Source organism: Polyodon spathula, chromosome 9 (genome assembly GCF_017654505.1).
Source record: "Polyodon spathula isolate WHYD16114869_AA chromosome 9, ASM1765450v1, whole genome shotgun sequence".
Taxonomy (NCBI): Eukaryota; Metazoa; Chordata; class Actinopteri; order Acipenseriformes; family Polyodontidae; genus Polyodon; species Polyodon spathula.
Window position 1 is genome coordinate 30,362,372 of NC_054542.1, and position 21,430 is coordinate 30,383,801.

Below are 21,430 nucleotides of genomic sequence, written 5' to 3' on the forward strand. Positions count from 1 at the left end.
TTAGGAAATATCTCACACAGAAATAATAATATAAGTCATGGAAAAGTGCAGGCAATACTAATTTAAACATAGTAAGATAATTCATGAGTTCCTAACTGCCTTTTAACTGAACTTTGTTGTGCTCAGTTTCAGAAACGTCAGTCCTTTGGGCAATAAATATACTTACCCTTTGACCTCTTTTCATTTGTGGAATCAGAAAGCATTACCTGCAAAGCTTTTGATTGTAAAACACTGAGAGCATTTACAATAACCAAAGTTTGCCACTAATGATTGAATTTCCATTGTCTTAAATGGCACACGTCTCCAACTTTCAAATATATTGGTACATAATAAATTATATTTGTGTGTGTATATATATATATAATATAATATATATATATATATATATATATATATATATATATATATATATATATATATATATATATATATATATAATATTGTATGACAAATCTGCTTTGCATTTGTATATTTGTGGGAGTGGCTTACCTCCTGTCGTCTTGGGTACAGAAGGTCATTTTCTAGCACTGTGTTTCTATGCCAACAAGCATACAAATAGCAACTAACCTTTTTGTTAAAGCCTTGTGAATAGAGTCTGCCTTTTTCTTTACTTTTCATATATAATAAATGAAAAACAAAAAACATTGTCCACAATGTGTTGTGTGACTGCCAATCTTTTAAGCCATGAGTCTGGGACTGAACAACTGTGGTGCCACTTTCATTAGGACTTTAATTCAGATTTGGTTAAGAAATGAATCTCAGCATAATAAAGTAGTATAAAGTAGAACAACAATTAAGAGTTTAAACTTGCTCATTATGAGGTCTAGTTGGGATGGGAGTGTTACCAACTTAATTGATATTACACAGTCAATAAAATACTTTAACGGAAAGAAAACATCAATTGATTTACATTCTCTTTATGTCTGGCACTGTAGCAGCTGCTAGCTAGTTAACATTCATGACAATTGGAGGTGATGTCACAATGGCAGCTTTAAAGGGTACATCAGCACTACATGAAAATAAAATAAACTATCACACGACTTTGATATTTAACAACAAAAGCGCACTTGATGTATAATTTACTTTAAGGTGTAAAGTTCCAACATAATAACATTTGCGGTTCCAATTCAGCCTGTACTATAAATCCCCACAATTTATGGCAGTGGAATGGTATGTTTTTCTTTCCATTTGTAGATTTTTGCTTGCCACTGTAACTGTGTCTGTTTGGGTGTTTTTGTTACTTCTGTATACCTCAAGGTGTCTGATAACAAAAACACCCAAACAGACAGTTCTAATGGCAAGCGAAAATCTACAAACGGAAAGAAAAACATAACACTGCCATATTAACAGTTTAAATTCAAATTTTCCTCAGCAACACAGTGTGACTGTACATAGGGAACGTCCAAAATGCCATACAATATTTCAACATCAGATTGTTCAGAATCTTATAGGGAGATACAATTTATGGCCAAATTCAACTTTCCCACTCAACAGTGTGTAGACGATTGTGCAAGTGTTGTGTCAGGAAATGCAAATGAAAACCAAATACAAAGGATGAAAAAATGAATTTTTTTTTTTTTTGGTCGGATCATCCTCAAAGACCTCATTCCAAAAGGAAATACGTTGTTTCTGAATCTCCTCAAGACGTGTGTTTTTTTTGTTTCTTTTTAATGCAACATTAATCATAACAATACATCAAAACACAACATGTGAAGGAAACCTGTACATTGTGAAAGATGTCTACTACACAAAACAAAAGCAAGTACAAGTTCCTTCCTTATGGAAAATTAGACAGACCATGTTTGTCATACAGATTAGTATGTTTCCACATGGAGTTAATATAGCTTATACAACGCTTCCATGGGCATGCGCCAGCACGTTTCGGAGTACATGTGAGGGTACATGCGGAAGTCATGTTTTTTGGCTCATGAAGAGACACTCGAGTACTTTTGGACATTGGCAGTGTGGCATTATGCAGATGTGTGGGCGCATACAGATTATTATACAGTGACCAAATACATTCGGAACAGCAAGGTGGAATAGTTTATGTTTTATTTTGCATGTAGTGCTGATATACTTTAAGTCTTGTATGAATGTTAGAAAGAGAACCAGTAGTGACTTGGGCATGTATGCCAGGATAACCATTGCTGTCTTACTGTCAGATTTATGCCAACAACCAGCACAAGAAGAATTCCAATGTAGGTGCAACATGTGGCCAAATGGAGTGAACCAACACGTTACATGGTCAAGAAGGACTGGCCATCTCCATGCTGACTATAGCAGAGTGTTTCTAAAATGGAATGCCTTATGAAAATAATAGGAAAGCTAAAAATGCATTGCAGGCAAATCAAATTCACCCCAACCTTGTCAAAGTACTACACACAGTGTAAAACAAAGATAAACTAATTCAACATAGATGAAGGCAGAAGCTTTACATCATTTCTTATTGTCTTTCCAAGATTATATAATTCTGTAGGTGAACTATGACTGGAATCCACATCTCTGGGAACAGAATGGGTTGTGAAAGACAGCACTTTGTGAAAGCCTTAAATAGAGTAAAAAAAACTAAATGGAGTTACAGCAGGTGTTTTATACTGTCTCTGAATGATGGTATGAAAAAGCTAAAAGTAAAGACAGCAATCATTACAACAAACTAAAGAGCGTGTAAATGCCACAATGTAAGGATTATTATATGAACCATGTCTATATACAGCCTTCAATTACATGTCCTGTATGATGTACACCTCTTGTACAATATACACTCCTTGCATAATGTGCATTTTCTGTATACTACCCTAGCAAAACATGCTGTATAGAATATAAAATGAAGGGAACAGAGGGAAGATGTGATGCCGTAATCGGTTTCTTTGTTGTGGACTGTGAGATCGTGAGTGAAGTGTTTTTGTTTGTTTTGTAACTGTGTATATTTGTCTTTGCCAGATGACTAATATGAATCCGGGAAGCCATCGATAAGCCTGGACTGCACTGTACCTGTATACAAACGAGCACCATTGTTTAAATCACAGCACCTGCACCTAGAGCACGCACTGCCCAGAGACGTGTCTGTATCTGTGTCTGTGTTTTGTATTATTATTTTGGAATTGCAACCCCTTGGTTTATACGCTGGCAATACCCATATTTGAGTAGAGCCAGCATTTTTATTTCATACGGTCAAGGCGACCATTAAAAAGAAAATAAAAGATCTTGAACTGTGAACTTTGTGTTTGTCGTTGTCTGGAGCACCTGCATTACCTCTACACTAACGCACTGCCACCCACACGTTCACAATGATACAGTTAATAAAAGTTGTAAAAAGTGTATTAACCAAGTGCTGCAAGCACTGAAAAGCCCATCCACACCCAGATACCTATGTTATTACTTTTAAGTTGTTTTTATAACAAATGCACATTGTAACATTTCACTGTTGACATTAAATTAATAGATTATAATGCAGCTTGCCAAAGCTGTGCAAAAAAGGACTTCTGGGATTCAAGATCCCATTAAAGCAATAAAACAAGTCTGCTACACTCTTGTTCATTTAAATCTTTGTTTGCTTTTCTCTGATTATAAAGATCACACTGTGTAATCAATATGCACATTAAAACAAACAAACACAACACAATGATCTCTATATAGGAACATATTTATCATAATAATAAATTCTAAGCCTGTAGGTTTGTATCGTGGGTAAATATGATTCCTATCCATAGATTTACCGGTGATAAAGAATATTTATTTTATTTTTTGTGTATTGTGTTTTAAACTGTGGCTGCTTGAGAATTTTAGTGTGTGTACATGTCCATCCACATGAAACTGAGTGGGAAAATAAATCAGGTTAAATTATAGTCTACACCATATTCAATATTGTTTGGGTTCCAGGATCTTGCACACCATTTGCAGAGCCAGTGAAGGGGGCAGAACTAGAACAGAACTGGTTAAACAAAAGCAGAGTGAATAAAGAAGGTTGCTGACCCCAAACTCTAGTTTCCCTATTAGGATTTTTGTTAAATTACAAAAGGCACCTGCGATTTATGACTAGAATTTAAATATACACAGCCAGTACTGTGACATTGAATGTTTTACCATTTCAGACAGTTGCCATTTCAATTCGTCATTAGTGTACAATATATAACATTTAGGCCAGCACTGCACTGGCGGGCTAGATTTCTCATTAAAATATGTTGCATGCCTTTGAAAATGAGTCCTAGTGGGGAAAAACAGACAACATACAGAACAGCTATAGCCAAAGGTTTGTTTCACCTACAATTTTAAGATGAAGATATAATAAAAAAAATACATATTTGAACATAATTTAGATTTTATTTAACACCATGTTATCAAAGAAACTGCAAAATGATATAGCAAAGGTCTACCTGAAGCCATAATAGTAGTGCAGTATTTCATGTTAGATTTTGAAATGTCAGATCTTTCAATTTTTATATGTGTTAACGTTAACGTAAAATTATTCAGTGGTGTCGTTTGACTTTATGAAGCAGAATTAGTTCATTCTGTAGGGTGATGCAAAACTTTTGGCCATAGCTGTACAGCTACCCTATGTTCCGTATTTGTTCAGTGCTTGCTGGAGAAAATATGAAAGTGCCAGAATTGTTGATAAGGATCACTGTGGTAAAGTAGGATATAATGTACATGTACAATAATTTCACACAAAATTACCCTATTATCCAGAAATAATGGAGCTCCCTGTACATTACAAAAAAAAAAAAATCTAAAAGGAAGCAGGTGCTGGATATCTAGTGACTGTGATGGATTACCAGTGCACTTTCTACATTTCTCACTGACAACATCAGCTATGCAGAATGTCTTGGCAACAGAATTCATGTCAGTGTCAGTGTTTTATCAGAGTTCATGGAAATGGCTAAATTAAATAGTTCCATTTCTCCCAAAAGAAAGACTGCATGAAGCACAATGGTCACTCCCCTGGGTATTTTATACCGGGTGTAGAATAACACATGCGTGGTAGTTATTCTCTTTCCAGGACTGCACTGGCCTCTCCTGTTTCTTGACACATTCTCAAGCATGTGTGCTCTTATTCTCAAACCAGGTGGCATGAAACCTGGAACCCTTTTCAAACCACAAATGAGGAATGTCCTTTTGAAAATGGGTTTAACCCACTTGCCAACTTTAAATGTATTTTTTTTTTTTTTACTGTATACAATTGTAGGAAAAGGGGAAAAATGATTTTTTAATTTGTTTTTCATTTTAAATGATCGCTTTCTAGTCATAACATGTCATGTGACCTCTTTTAACATGTTGCTATACCCCACAATCAACCCAGCATGTTTAGCAGTTGGAACAGATTTTTTTGGTTAGCCTGTAAACTAAAAAGTACATTTGCTTTGATGTTACTGAGAGGGCAGAGGTTGAGGTTAAGAGGTCGTATTATGGTAAATTCCTGACCACATGATCCCCTGTCCTGCTTATTTATTTTTTTGTGACCTTGTCCTTACTTGATCTTAAAGGATGATCTCTGAATGGTGAACTGAAGCACTCAGAGACAAGAGTTTTGAGCATGCCAACATTCTAAATGATGTGTGGATACTTCAAACGAACAGGAGAACATTTAATGGCATAACATGGGGTTCTCGTTGCATTGTGGGAGTGTTAGAGGTACTTTAATGTGTCCAACATGATTTTCTTTCAGCTTCAGCTTGAGTTGCTATGTTTTGACATAGCCCAATCTATGGTACAAGTAGATGGAATCTATGAATGAAAGCCCTGTGTTGAGAACAATTATTATATTGAAAAGAATAGTTGGGAAATTTTATGTCCATTATTGTAGCTCACTCTACATACACTGTACATAACACTGCACTAAGCTGTGCATCACCAGATTCTGCAATACAGCTTTTACTTTTTATTGTATTTATTTGTTTATTTATTTTTGTGTATTACTCAACTCAGTGCTGAAAGTATAGACACTCAAACCTGCAGCTCACCACCGCGATTATTCACAAACCCCCAGAGGGTGGACAGACTTCTCGTCAGCTGTGCCAAAAAGTGCCTGAATTGCTATCAGAGCAGACAACACATCTTTTATATCACTAAACTTACGAAATATTTATTTACATGAAAACAAGGGGTACCATTTATACCAGTTTTCAGGGTGGGTCACAAGGGCTCCATGAAATGAACTGAAAGAGTTAATATTACAAACCCTGATCCTTCTATGATCTCTTTTAGTTTTTCCAATCAACATGAAAGCAATGGGTTTCCTTTAGCTGCAGCTCATAAAGTTTGATATACTGTACACTCCAGATCCAACAATCTCATTGGAGCATAACTTCCTAGAGGGAAGTACTTCAAACAGAGGAACGTAAAATAGACCCACATTCGAAGACGAATAAACACAAACTTTTCTTACCTTAAAATATATACATAGTTGGTATTGTAACATTTGTTGAACACTGAAAAAATTATTTAGCTGGAATGTAAATTCTATCATTTATTATTCAAAGTAAGTTCTTATTTTTTCTGTTTACATACTGGTTGAATAGAAAATATTTAACAGAGTTAAAAAATAATAAGTGAAATATTTGGTTATTTATCTGCTGAACAGAGCAAACTGTGTAGCTCTGGCCAAAGTTTATTTTAACTTGACCTTGTGCTTTTTTTTAGGGATTGCAACATTACACAATTAGAAGGCCAAAACTCTTGATTACTATTTAAACAAACAAAAGAGAAATTCTTAGATCGCCAATAACACAGTGTAAAAGAAGAACTGCAGACTTGCAATGTTAAAATTTATTTTAAACACCCATTCATCGCTGTTATCTACAACTGATGTAACACCGCCCCCTCCCCCCGACACACATGGATACACCTGTGATTCCTTGAGCGCTGATAAATACCACCAGATCCACCTATCTGATACAAAATGCAGGGTGAAGTGTCTTTACAGTTTGATTATTTTCAACAAATCTAGGCATCTCTTTTGTACATACTGTATATGGCACATTTGTTAAAAAAAGGGAGTTTTTTAAATTAGGTTCCTTATTTTGTGTGGGTATTAGTTCTCAATTCTAGTCATTCATTCAGTAAATTAGATGTTTATACCTTTTTTGTGTAGTTATTTATTTGTGTTATTTAGAGAAATGTATTTATTTCAAATTGTTACATTTGTCTTCACACAGTACTGCTGCTAAGGAGCCATAGAGCCAGCAGTGTAAGCCCATGAAAACCCCAATTTTAATACTACTGAGCCCTCACACCTCCAACAATCTGGTTCAACCGAGTAAAAGTCAGATCCCATCTAAAATCTTAAAACCCACGCACACTTTTTATTTATACCAGATGAAAACCACTGTTTAAATAGGGACTGATACAATCAATGTGTGGAGGACGATAGACAGAAAAAAGACATCTTACATAAGCCATCACTGTCAGCTGTTTTAAAACATTTTATTAAACAACTGTTAACACTTGAATTTCAGTTCTGTTTTACTTTTAAATGTTGCATGAAACAGCAGTGAGCCAGTCCAGTTAGTCTTGTCATTAATTCAATTTTGCATTAATTCCTTTTTGTTGGGATTGAAGTTCCAAACTTAATTCAATTTAATAATCATATTCAAAGGAACTACTGGTATTCATTATCTTGTCAGATGTGTGTATGCGTGCATGTAAGAATTGTTGTTTAAATGCTGATTATAGTAGACATGATATTTCTCTTAAAACAATGCCATAGTGTATTAAACAGGTAGTGTAAAAAAGAAATGTCTTTACATTTACAGGATCCACCGCCAACAAAATACAAAATACAAAAAGATACAAAATGCAAAGCGTCACCAGTTCTGTAAACTGACAAGTTTGTATCAATCATGATGGGACCAAAAGCATGCTATCAATGTGGTCTCAGGCCCAAGCTATGTTACCATCTGTATTTTTATTCAAAATTAAAACCAGCACCTATTTTGAAATGCAAGTAGAATATATGTTTGCCTGCCTGTTTATAGGATTCCTTTAAATATAAATATTTAATTACGATAGAATTAACTAAAAGAGCATTTCTTCCTTCTCTAGTTTGTGGTACCTCAACATTTCTCTGTTTGTCCAAGGAATTATTTAATTGATCCAAGATACAAAGACATTTAGTTTAAATTTGTCAAAGCCTATGCTACCTAATTTGTCTGATGTCAGGTTAGCATAAATTCTTGCGTTTAGGTGTTGGCTCTATATGCTGTGGGAGAGGAATCCAGCATTTGTATTTACATTGACTGCATCTTGACTCCATTAAAGCATGAAATAACATGTCCTAATATACAGGAGTCATTATGCTTGGCTTTCTCTTAATCACTATTAATTCCATTTAAAACATTGCATGATTTACTTACAAAGGTCTCAGAAAAGAGATAAAGGTAATAACAAACAGTGGGCTTTATTTACAGACATTGAACTCAAATTTGAAATATCTTGGGACTTTAAACTTCACAGCTATCAACTGTTACTGAACAGCAATAGTGACATCCAATGGAGGCAACATTGCCCTCTAGTTAAACTTTTAAAGTCATTTTTATACTATATTAAACATTCATATTTAAAAAAAAAATAAAACCACCTTTAAAAAATGTTGTTAAACACACACACTAAAAAACATAAGGGCTGGACTCCTTGAACTCAGTTATTGCTGTGAAATCTGATTATGATGCTACCACAACACATATTGTAGACTGGTAGACTAACTGAGTTCCAGGCTGTAAAAAATTAAATACATAAATTAAAAAAAACTATAAATACTGAAAAAAAACCCTAAAAATAATGAAAAACGACATCCTGCTAAATCCAGGATACTAACCCTAATTCCCTCTTCAGTGACCATACAGATTAGACTTTCCACTGTGTCTAGGGTAGTCATGTTTTATGCAGGTCAGCAGGTGTTCACAGTATGCCACTAATAGAACTGGCACAGAAGAGTATCAAAGAGAAAACACACAAGAGCAATAAATGCCATTCAGACAGCTGCACCCCTGTAATGGGGGGAAGATGTCCAGCAACGCACTCTGGCATAATGTCTTAGTTACGGTAACAGATTGATCTTGTTTTTATTTTCTCTGAGAGACCTATATAATCCCTTTATTTAGTCAATTTCCTATACACTTTGTATAGCACAATAGAGCAGACCATACTTGCAAGTGTGCTTAGTATTAACATGTAAAAGAAGAGTATCTGTGGTGAAAGTGTTTATAGAAAATATGTAATGACATTTTATACAGTATCGGTTTAATGCACAGTACTTTAATGCAATTTTATGACGAACTTGGGGTGCAAATATACAATAATAATAATAATAGTACATTTTTTTTATTTTAAAAAAGAAAAAAAAAAACATATGATTTAAACTAAACTGGGTGATGGTTCTTAAAGGCATACATTATACCCCCTAATTTAATATATCAGTTTATTATCACATGCTGTGTTATAGTATTGTATTACTTTTTCTGCAATAATTAAAATTAATTTAGAAAATACTGGCATTATTATACAAAGTACACCTTGATCAGGGTTGGTAAAGGTAAATAATGCTGGAGACTTTATTAATAATGTGTATACAAACAGTAATAATTTATGATTACAAATTGATATCATGGGATTTTTTTGTTTCAAATTCAGACGGTATGGTATTACAGCTTTTTTTTTCTGTCAAGGACTTCATCCAAGAGAAATGGAATGTAACAATTACAATGGTCTGAGAAAATACTCATTTTAAGTCTGTGTTCCAACCTGTCAACACCCTTTTTATCAGCATAATTTCTGATCTTTTAGATAACATATTGTGGATTTGTATATTTCTAGAAGATTTGCCATCTGTGTTTTTTTTTACTTTAAAACGAAAGTGTTTCATATTGAACACATATAGCTTACATTTTACATGAATTGTGGACAACCACCAAATGTATTCCTCTCCATTCACCAGTTTAGAAATACTGTATAACTTATTATTGAGACAGTCAGAACAGAATAACATGGTTCCTCTTATTTTCATACTTGTACATAATGCAATATCAAGAAGGGATAAACGCTTCAACTTAAAAGTCAATCTCAAGCACCATATGACAAGTCTAAATCTTCCATGGTGTTGCCAATCCCTGTCACTAATACAATGCTTTGCAAGTTTTCTTGATCTCTGTGCTAACGGGTATGTTTATAAAAGAGATACATAAGCCAAAAAATGGATATAGACAAAGATACACCTCACCTGAAACCCTGTAAGGTTATCTAGTCAACATAGGAACTTGTTTGCTGGGTGCCTCCGGATGCCATGATGCCTATAATTAAATTGGTTGTACCCATATTTTGTTCGTGATTACTTTTAAATGATGACAGCTTACATGGCAGTGTAACTACTAGTGGGATAAGAGCATGATTACGTGGTAATGATCTGTACCATGGTGTTACGATGTAATGGTACTTTTCATGATGTAAAAGGCAATTTTCATGTAATTACATAGTAGTTAGGGAAATAGGTTTAGATCTGGAATTGTTGGTAATAGGCCAGTCATTACAAGGTAATTACATGTCATATTCATACCCTAGTAGGCCACCAGAAAACAACTTGCTGGCTATTTCATAGATGCTTCTTCGTCTATCACTAACTATCAAAGTTTATACAGTAAACATTAAGGCATGACAGGGGGTTTGTTAACATGATCTAATGACACACCTAAGGGTGTTATGAAGCAAAAGCCTAGTTGAGCGCCTTTGACCCTATCAGCATCATTATCTCCTTTTAATGAAGACCCTGATGAACCAATGCCTGGGAAACATCACAAGAAGAAGCTACAATTACCAATATAATTATCTAATGTGCACACATACTGACACCATTAATACCAGTCACAAATACAGCAATACAGCAACTGGCTTTAAATTAGATCCCTTCATTTTCCATATAAATGAGACCAAAGCAAAATAGCTGCTGGTCAAGGTAACTCTACTGTGTGAACACATGCCACACACAAGCAGTCAAAGTACATGGAAAAGGATGTGTCAATGTCAAAGTAAAAAATAGTTTCAGATCTATAATAATACATTTTCACTTGGATCATTAGCTGTGATTCTATAATTGTCAGTGGTAAGTTTAGAACGTGTTTTTCAAGGTTACAGATGTAACCAGATAATTGAGATATTTAAATTGCAGAAAGAGTAATATGCAATAAATGGTGTTTTTCACTTGTAACCAACCACTGGAAATGTCATTTTTCTTATGATATGTTACAAAATTGTTTGGAAATGTTTCTAAATAATTTAAATACAAAAGTTTAAACCTAGTTTCATATGTTTAATTGGAGCTGCAACTTTTGACCTTAGAAAGGAAGTGTGAGCTTCCTAAGCTGAAATACAGAAAGTAATTTATGAAAACATAAAACTGGGATGTGGCTATAACAAAGATTTTAGAGCTGCTTTCCAGTACAGAAAGAATACAATAACTTTAAATTGTAGAGTTTAATGGGGTAGCTAATCAATTTCAAAATGCAGCGATCCCCTGCCTTGCATTGCAAGTTCAGATCAGAGCTGAGAAGCAACAATAGGACACAAACTTGTGATCACAGATCAAAGCAACGTCAACTCAGAAGCAACATAATTTAAATTATTTTCTGTAGGAGATTAAAGTACCTTTAAATAATGATGTGCAGTAAGAACAAATCTTGAGTCCACATACCTTGCTCACTCCCTCTGAAACAGCAAGTCAAGTTTCTTAAAAAAAACATGTAGAGCTTCTAGTAAAAGAAAGTACACCACATGGATTCCTGAAAACTAAAGGACTATCAATTCCATTTTCTCCTGATTTTCAAAGAAAACAAAGCAAAATAGCTACAATATTGTAATACCACACACTACATGTGTGCCCTGTTATAATACAGTCGGATTCAAAAATACCTATGACCCTAAATTATTACAAAACATGTATGAATTGACCTTAATCATTGGCCTGACACAGGGTCCTTGATACCTGTCAGTTATGACATTCATCGAAGGCTTCAGCTGCACTCCCAGCACTTTGACCTCAACAATACACACCTGTCCTTGTCCAACATGTTTGTCTACTTTTAAACCTGAAATTAAATGTTTCATAATTTTTTTTTTTCTAAAGGTGTATTGATTTTGAATCACACTGCATATACTTTTCACTATCAACATACAGAAAGCTCCATCCCAAGTTCATAATGTTGGTTCCAAACGCCCTGCGATAGAGGGCTGGCATTCTAAAGCATAGATCACCTTAAGGGTTTGAGTCAATATGTGAGCCAAGATCTAGCATGCATTTGCACACAATGGATTTATTGTTACAGCCTCTTACAGTATGTGCCAGTGACCTTTTCAAGAATTGCTTCATCTAAACATCACAACTCTGTCTGGACAATATCACATCTAAAGCAGACAAAGTCTTAGTCAGCCACTGCATTGCTGAAGCTGACATTCCTGGGTAAGGTTCGGACTATATCCAAGGATCATTACTTCCATCCAGCTATGCAGAGACTTTAAATATAAATACTGCAGCATCATTATTTCAAGCAGGATTGAACACAGCTACTTTAGCTCCTGCTGCATTGAACACCAAATGCTGAATCCCTCCAGCCACCTGTTCTCTCTATGGGACTATTCTTGCTTTTTCTTGGCAGCAACTGGGCTTCTGCTGATATCTCTTTTTAATTAGAAAGGGCCTTTATAAAAATGAAATATTTACCATCACATCCTGCAATTTTACAAGACCTGTGCAAATTGGCTCAAAGATACAGGTCTGATTAGTTACATACTTTACACAGATGATGACAGCAGCACTAATCTTTTACCTTAGTGCTAAGTTTGAATTATTTTTTTCAAAAGGGAAAATAATAAGGGCTCCCAAGTGGCACATCAAGTAAAAGCACTCCATGTGAATGTGCTCTGTAGCCTAGAGATCACAAGTTCAAATCCAAGCTATGTCACTGCCAACCATGACCAGGAGTTCCTAGGGGGTGGCACTCAATTAAACAAGCACAACACACCAGCAACCCCTGTGGTCTGGCTGGGCACCTGTAAGCTTCCCAGGGCTACATTGTCCTCTGACACTGCACCTCTTAGGTGGCTGCATGGTTGGTCTGCAGTTCATAAAGAAGCTGATGGCACACACTTCAGAGGACAGCATGTGTTCATCTTCACCACTACTGAGTCAGCACAGGGGTGGTAGTGGTGAGCTGAGCCTAAAAATAATTGGACATGATTAAATTGGGGATAAAACTATTTAAAATATTTCTTTTTTTTTTTTAAAAAAAAGGCAAAATAATACTGATCTGCCCATTTACCCAACGCTAATTTCCTACAGTGTAATAAGCAATATTGCAAAATACAATTGTTACGTCTCAGAGAAAACTGAAATTAGAAGAAATGTGAGGGACTATTACATATAACAATGTAATATTATGAAGGAACCTGAATTAACCCATTTTGACAGGAATACTGAAGCCTGAAGGCTGCTAGACCATATAAGGAATTCTGAACAGACCACATTGTTGATAAAATCCTGATGAAACAATTATATTCATCAGCAACTAAAACACACACACACACAGAAAAAATGAAATCTGCCCATCTTTCTCAATACAGTACTAACATTCTCCCATGTATAAAGTAAAACTGCTAAATAAAATCATCTGTATCTTGTATATTTTGGCCGTCAAATACATTTGTCCATGTTTATCCTCCCTGTTTATTTCCACTTAGACACTAGAATTAAGATAAGGTTTTGACCACACAGCAGGCCTCATAGCTTTGTGGAGCTCCCCAACATTTACTGCAGCTGTAATATTTATTAGAATACATTCTTCCTCCCTTGTGGTGATAGCATTACAGTTATCAGCTTCACTAGATGAACTTTCATTAGCTTTAACCAGAACTTCTCATATACCTCAATGTGAAACAGCATTTCTCATCAGATGTACAGTGTACTAAGCGATACAAATGACTTATGTAATTTATTTATTATATCGCTTTGAATGCTTAAAATCTCAAAACATGTGGTATCCCGCTTGCAGCCTGTTCAGAATACCACTGCTAGAATTCTGACTAAAACCAGGAAAAGTGAACATATTACTCCTGTTTTGGCCTCTTTACATTGGCTCCCTGACTTGGTAGTTGTATGTGTGACATGCTATACAAATGTATTGTGGTTTGTTCTTTTTTTCTGCTATGTACTGTACAGTGCTTTGCGATGCTTTTGTATAAAAACACTATATAAATGCAATAAATAAAAAAATATAATATTTAAACATAAGGCCTGTGGTCAAACTAGGCAAAAAGAGTCCAAACTGTAATAGATTTTTGCGTTTGACCTTTTTTTCTGCACATATTTCAAATAGAGGACAGACGCAACTTAATTTCCTGTGTTATAGTAAGCATTAAATACAGGAATTTTAATTCTCGAGTGAGACATTTATTTTAATGCTGCAAATGCCAAATGGTTGTTTATATTAATAGTGGTGGTATAAATATAGAAATGGTACCATTCTATACATCTTCCCATCTCTGCTTTTTGGTGTACACCCTTTGATTACCGACAGCTGCTCATTAAACAGCTAAGCATCCTAAAATAGTACTACCTCTTGAAAGATCATACCGTGTTGACATCAGTTATTTTACTCAAGTGTACCAGGTATGCTATAATTATTATTTTCTATTTGTTGACCAAAATGGTTTTAAAGTATTGTATGTCAGAAATACTAATAATAAAAAAAATAGTGCTCTTTACAAAAAAAACAAAATAGCTGTATCTCACTATCATGTACAGTTTTTTTTTTTTTGTTTGTTTTTGTTTACTAAAATTCAGTATCATTCCTGGATGAATTGTCTGGTTTCTCCTTATTTTCTGTGCAATCTACTTCATAAGAAAACAAATTACTGTACGGTACGAACTAAACTACCTGCAGCACCAGGAAGTTAGAAATGTCACCTTCAAACGTCACAGTATATCAACATAAAAATGCCCTTTTTGATGTAAACAATGCTATTTGGTTTGGCACTTTACATCACACCATTTGCAGGAAGACGGCACCATACGTGCAGAATCATCACTACCTGGAAGAGACAGGAGGAGCTGCAGCTTTTTCCCTGGACTACTCAGTCCTGACATGAACCCTATCGAACATGTCTGGGAACACCTTGATAAACAGTTGCAGAAACCTCGACCACTATCTGCCAATGTGAATTAGCTGTGGTCAAAAACTCAGACTGTAATACAGAATCCCACTGATTCTATGTCTACTCAAGTTCAGACCAAGCTACCTGGTACTGATGTCTTTGTTTCTGCTCAGTTTTGTGCTTATGTTGTGCCCCAGTTTGGTACAAAAAATGTCACCTCTGTTTCAAGACTGGTCATTTTAATATGGCAGGGCACTGGTACGGTATATCACCTTGACCTTCAGCCATTGTACAGTGTAAGTGTAACATACAGTATACACAGACAGGTTTCTCTGCATATTGGTACTCTTTCAATAACTTGTGGTAAATAATGTTGGTTCCAAATTGTATCTCAATTGGATAAGCATTTCTTTAGATGTAAGAGTTAGTGTGACAGCAGGTGAAGAAATACTGACAGGCATTGCCTTACTTATTCCCAGATTCTGATATTCTCAATACTGTTCATACCTTTCATGTGGATAACATAAGCGGTTCTCTAGATACATTCTACACAGGACACAGATTGAAAGGTTGTAAATGCCCACTTAATGATAAACATAAACTTACAGTGGCTTGCGAAAGTATTCACCCCCCTTGGCATTTTTCCTATTTTGTTGCCTTACAACCTGGAATTAAAATGGATTTTTGGGGGGTTTGTATCATTTGATTTACACAACATGCCTACCACTTTGAAGATGCAAAATATTTTTTATTGTGAAACAAACAAGAAATAAGACAAAAAAACTGAAAACTTGAGCGTGCATAACTATTCACCCCCCCAAGTCAAAACTTTGTAGAGCCACCTTTTTCAGCAATTACAGCTGCAAGTCTCTTGGGGTATGTATCTATAAGCTTGGCACATCTAGCCACTGGGATTTTTGCCCATTCTACAAGGCAAAACTGCTCCAGCTCCTTCAAGTTGGATGGGTTGCGCTGGTGTACAGCAATCTTTAAGTCATACCACAGATTCTCAATTGGATTGAGGTCTGCGCTATGACTAGCCCATTCCAAGACATTTAAATGTTTCCCCTTAAACCACTCGAGTGCTGCTTTAGCAGTATGCTTAGGGTCATTGTCCTGCTGGAAGGTGAACCTCTGTCCCAGTCTCAAATCTCTGGAAGACTGAAACAGGTTTCTCTCAAGAATTTCCCTGTATTTAGCGTCATCCATCATTCCTTCCATTCTGACCAGTTTCCCAGTCCCTGCCGATGAAAAACTTCCCCACAGCATGATGCTGCCACCACCATGCTTCACTGTGGGGATGGTGTTCTCGGGGTGATGAGAGGTGTTGGGTTTGTACCAGACATAGCATTTCCCTTGATGGCCAAAAAGCTCAATTTTAGTCTCATCTGACCAGAGTACCTTCTTCCATATGTTTGGGGAATCTCCCACATGCCTTTTGGCGAACACCAAACGTGTTTGCTTATTTTTTTCTTTAGCAATGGCTTTTTTCTGGCCACTCTTCCGTAAAGCCCAGCTCTGTGGAGTGTACGGCTTAAAGTGGTCCTACGGACATATACTCCAATCTCCGCTGTGGAGCTTTGAAGCTCCTTCAGGGTTATCTTTGGTCTCTTTTTTGCCTCTCTGATTAATGCCCTCCTTGCCTGGTCCGTGAGTTTTGGTGGGCGGCCCTCTCTTGCCAGGTTTGTGGTGGTGCCATATGCTTTCCATTTTTTAATAATGGCTTAAATGGTGCTCCGTGGGATGTTCAAAGTTTCGGATATTTTTTTATAACCCAACCCTGATCTGTACTTTACCACAACTTTGTCCCTGACCTGTTTGGAGAGCTCCTTGGTCTTCATGGTGCCGCTTGCTTGGTGGTGCCCCTTGCTTAGTGGTGTTGCAGACTCTGGGGCCTTTCAGAACAGGTGTATATATACTTAGATCATGTGACACTTAGATTGTACACAGGTGGACTTTATTTAACTAATTATGTGACTTCTGAAGGTAATTGGTTGCACCAGATCTTATTTAGAGGCTTAATAGCAAAGGAGGTGAACACATATGCACGCACCACTTTCCCATTATTTATTTTTTAGAATTTTTTGAAACAAGTTATTTTTTTCATTTCACTTCACCAATTTGGACTATTTTGTGTATGTCCATTACATGAAATCCAAATAAAAATCAATTTTAATTCCAGGTTGTAAGGCAACAAAATAGGAAAAATGCTAAGGGGGGTCAATACTTTCGCAAGCCACTGTAAATGTTTGACAGTGTCTCCAAGTTTAGTTTAACATCAGTTTTTGATCAATTGCATACATGTTTATCATTAAACAACTGCATGTTGGCATTCTACTTAACCAGATGTGAAGATATAAACGATCATGTATTATTGTATACTGAAAAATACTTCTTACACAATTTTATGAAAGTAGTATAAATTAAGCACCAGTTTCATATACACAAGCCTCATGTATTTCTGTAATTGTATTGACTGGGGAGTTTTATTTTAAATAACATTTCTGATGTCACCTTTTTCATTTTCAACATTGTGCACTGAATAGGTGTTATGGTGTCAGGTGTTTGTAATTGCTCTAGAGATATTACTGGTTGAAATCCCACCTCTGCCACTGACTCACTGTGTGACCCTGAGCATGTCACTTAACCTCCTTGTGCTCCATCCAGCAGATGACATGTTAAATCAATGTCCTATTGTAAGTGACTCTGCATATAATGCACAGTTCACAGCCTACCCCTGTAAAGTGCTTTGTGATGGTGGTCCACTATGAAGGGTGCTGTATAAAAATAAATAATTATTATTATTATTATTATTATTATTATTATTATTATTATATAATACAGTCACTGCATTTACACCCAACTCACAATGAAATTAAAAATAATTTGTTGAGATACTGCACAGTACATGTCTATTCTTGTGCGAGAGTGGGTGGTGGTAGAATGGAGCAATGTCCTTTTTGGACTGCAGGGCAAAAAAGACAACAAATATACTGAACAGAGAATTATAAGCTGCAATGTGTGTAATACCACTAGAATGAACCTTGGCAAGCACAATTTCAGTACAGGACTCAAGGATATGGAACAGACCATAGGTCCTTAACTATGTATTTGGTTAAGGTGATGGTGCATAGCATACAAGTTCATAATTCTAATGATTAAAAATGACTAAAAAACCATAGATTCACCCACCTACTCTCTTATGCATTGTAATAGGCATGTAACTTCCAGACTATATTTCCATAAAATGTATGGAGAAATGTATATCTCTTTATAAAACAAAGAAACAAAACATTGCACCTGGATTCTCTGGTATTTTGCAATTACAACATGTCCTGTCCCTGTCGTCTGCTTTAACAAAGCAGCTAGAACTGAAATGAAAGGAGACACTGAAATTCATTCATGTGTTAAAAAAAAATACAAACTAATCTGTCAGATAACAGCGGTGCAGCTTCCTCTCAGCAGCTCAGCAGACTGTTTGGAGGGCCCTGTGAGTAAACAGGCGGCATGTTCATGCAAGATACTTTCTCTCTGAATCAGCACATATCATTACTGGTCATACTTTACACTTTTCTGTCTTACATTACCACATTTTGCTATTGATTCATGTAATGCCTCCTCCACACTTCCTGACCTGGAATAAATCCAAATAATGGTTTCAACATACCCATTATAGATTGTACGTATGGTGTTTAATTCAAGCCATTGCAAATTAAAGAAAGAATAATCTGGAACTTTACTGGTACTTTAAACACAAAGCACCATGAGGAAATAAATATTAAGAGTTTGGCATTCTTTTTTTTCATTTTCTTTTTCCCTGTTTTTGCAAAGATGTCTAACTGTAGCATAACATTTTGTGCTTTTTAATTACTGTTTTTTAATAGACCTAATGGTAATGAGAGGCCAGCTCATTAAATGTTCAGAACCTTCCTCCTACATTTGTAAAAATAAAAAATAAAAAACTCACCCATTAGAAATAACAAGAGCTAATTACATGACAAAAGGTAAAGAGCCACCATGTTTATTTAAACACAATATGTTTACTTATCCTTTAATCATTAAAGTAGATAACTGCTTCAGTGTACAATAAGTAGCTAGTTAGACGATCATGCAGGGTACTGACACATGAAGTCTGAAATAAGACTTCCAATGACGTGCAGTAAGAAGGACTGACTCAAATATACTGTTAGATCTAAACTTTTAGAGCTAAGTCTTTAACTGCCTAACAGGTCTGTCTGTCATCCTGTGTAAGTGAACACTGTAATTTTATTGTCTTCTGTTAGGTGTTTGATTGATGGGACTGAGTGCTGCATGCTCCAGGTCTTTACTTGAAATGAGGTTTCAGCTCCTGTGAACATTATATATATATATATATATATATATATATATATATATATATATATATATATATATATATATATATATATATATATACACAAGACTTATTGCTATGTACACTTTCACATAATTCTTTTAGAATTATGTTAAGGCTTTAAGTTCACGTGAAAATGATAAGCATTATGTTTATTTACACTAACCCTTATTAATTGATATTACTTTAAAACAGATCAAAGTGTAGGTTATCTACTGTCTGTATGTTGCCACTTATTAATTAATGTTTATTATTGTCCTTTGAATGCAAGGTGTCAAAGTTTAGACAAACAGATTTTTTAAGTTTGCTCTCCAGTCAAATACACCACAGCTTTCAAATGTTGTTTTAAAATGCTCAGTATTTGATCCAAAATAAAGACTAATATACTATTAACTTAACACATTGCTGACTTACATTAACAGTTCATACATTACAAAACAATCGATACATTACCTCAACAAGTTCCAGTAGGATTTATACATGACAGCCTGTATGTGTATAAAAACTGAATATAAGACACACGCGCGCACACACGCACACACACACACACACACACACACACACACACACACACACAAAGATAGGCAGACAGAAGTTTGAAAAAGTTACTGCAGTGACCACTGAGGCACAAGTAGAAGTAAATTATACATAACCTCAAAACACTGAATCAGAATTCTAATGTAAAACGAAGTCAAGTAAACGAACATGACGAAGGCACTGGTCAAACATGTTGTTACTGTCGTTTTTTGTTGTTTAGAGGTAACACATATGGATTCCAATGAAGATGTAGGTCCTGAAGGCAACAAGCTACGTAAAACAGTATTCACATGGAGCCATCAAAACTGTATAAAACAACCATTCCTACTCAAGCAGTATTGCATAAATGTTCCTGAGGAATAATGGAAATAAGGCAGTAAAGTATTCAGAAATTTGAAAAAAAAAAAAGTGTATTCTACACTTTAAGTACAACATTCCGTTCATGTTGCAGATTACATTTTGGATTCTTTTCTTCCCTTGCACACTCCTAATTGGAACGGCTCCGACTTTTTAATTAATTTTAACTTTGCATCTGGGTTTCATCAGAGATAAAAAAGCAACGTTCATTGAACTGTTTCCCAGACACAAATACTTACAACAAAGCCTATTTCAGCCACATTAACTGATATTCTCAAAAAAGTGAAAAAAAAAAAAAAAAAACTTTAAAAGGAAATAACTTTCTAAACCACAGTTGGCATCAACAGCAAAGCAGCTTGGTGCAGGCAGTGTCTTTCTTACCTGCTTCCCCATTGTTCCTGACATGGTTTCAATCTCCTGTTGTTGGGCCTGTGATTAAGAAGAAAGTTTCAGTCAGCAGTGTGGCCTTTTGGTAAAGCTTGATGTTTCTCCTACTAGTAGCAGTGTGGTATCTGATAAACTGTAACAGTGACTCAGGAAGCTATGTTCTGTCCAGCCTCCAGCTCACTCCCACTCGCCAGGGTGTGTGCATATGCATGTCTCTCCCAGTCAAACAGAGGAGGTTCTCTCCTCAGTCTAACAGGTTTCCTTATATAGGTAAACATGCATCAAATCCCCTATCTTGGAGACTTGCTGGAATGAAAGCTTAACTCCTGGAGTGTGAATTGCAAAACCTTTTTTTCCAGAAAAGGGAAGTGTTTTGTACTGTAAGAATGTACTGTATAGAACCTGAAAAAGCAGACGCAACCTTTTTTTTTTTTTTTTTTTTTTGTGGAGTTTCAGTATTCGTGGTACAATAAAAATTTCTTTAAGAACTTTGCTTGAATATTTTTTTCTCCAATGGGTAAAGAAACACAGTAATTCAGGTTCTGGATATATTCTGAGTGTAAAGCATTATGAATAGTTGTTTACTTTATATACATTCTTGTGTGGAGTCGTGTCTTAGTTCATACCAAAAGTCTTGCAAAAAAATAG

The 21,430-nt window shown here is 35.5% G+C and overlaps 1 protein-coding gene across 1 annotated transcript in view; it reads right to left on the bottom strand.

Moving 5' to 3' along the window:
* LOC121320645 (E3 ubiquitin-protein ligase Midline-1) overlaps positions 1-20,913 on the bottom strand; it is a 121,800-nt gene extending 100,887 nt beyond the window's left edge. Inside the window, exon 1 of the mRNA XM_041259163.1 lies at positions 20,777-20,913. The gene's annotated coding sequence lies outside the window, so the exon portion shown is untranslated. The remainder of the gene's footprint in view (positions 1-20,776) is intronic.
* Positions 20,914-21,430: the final 517 nt, after the last annotated feature.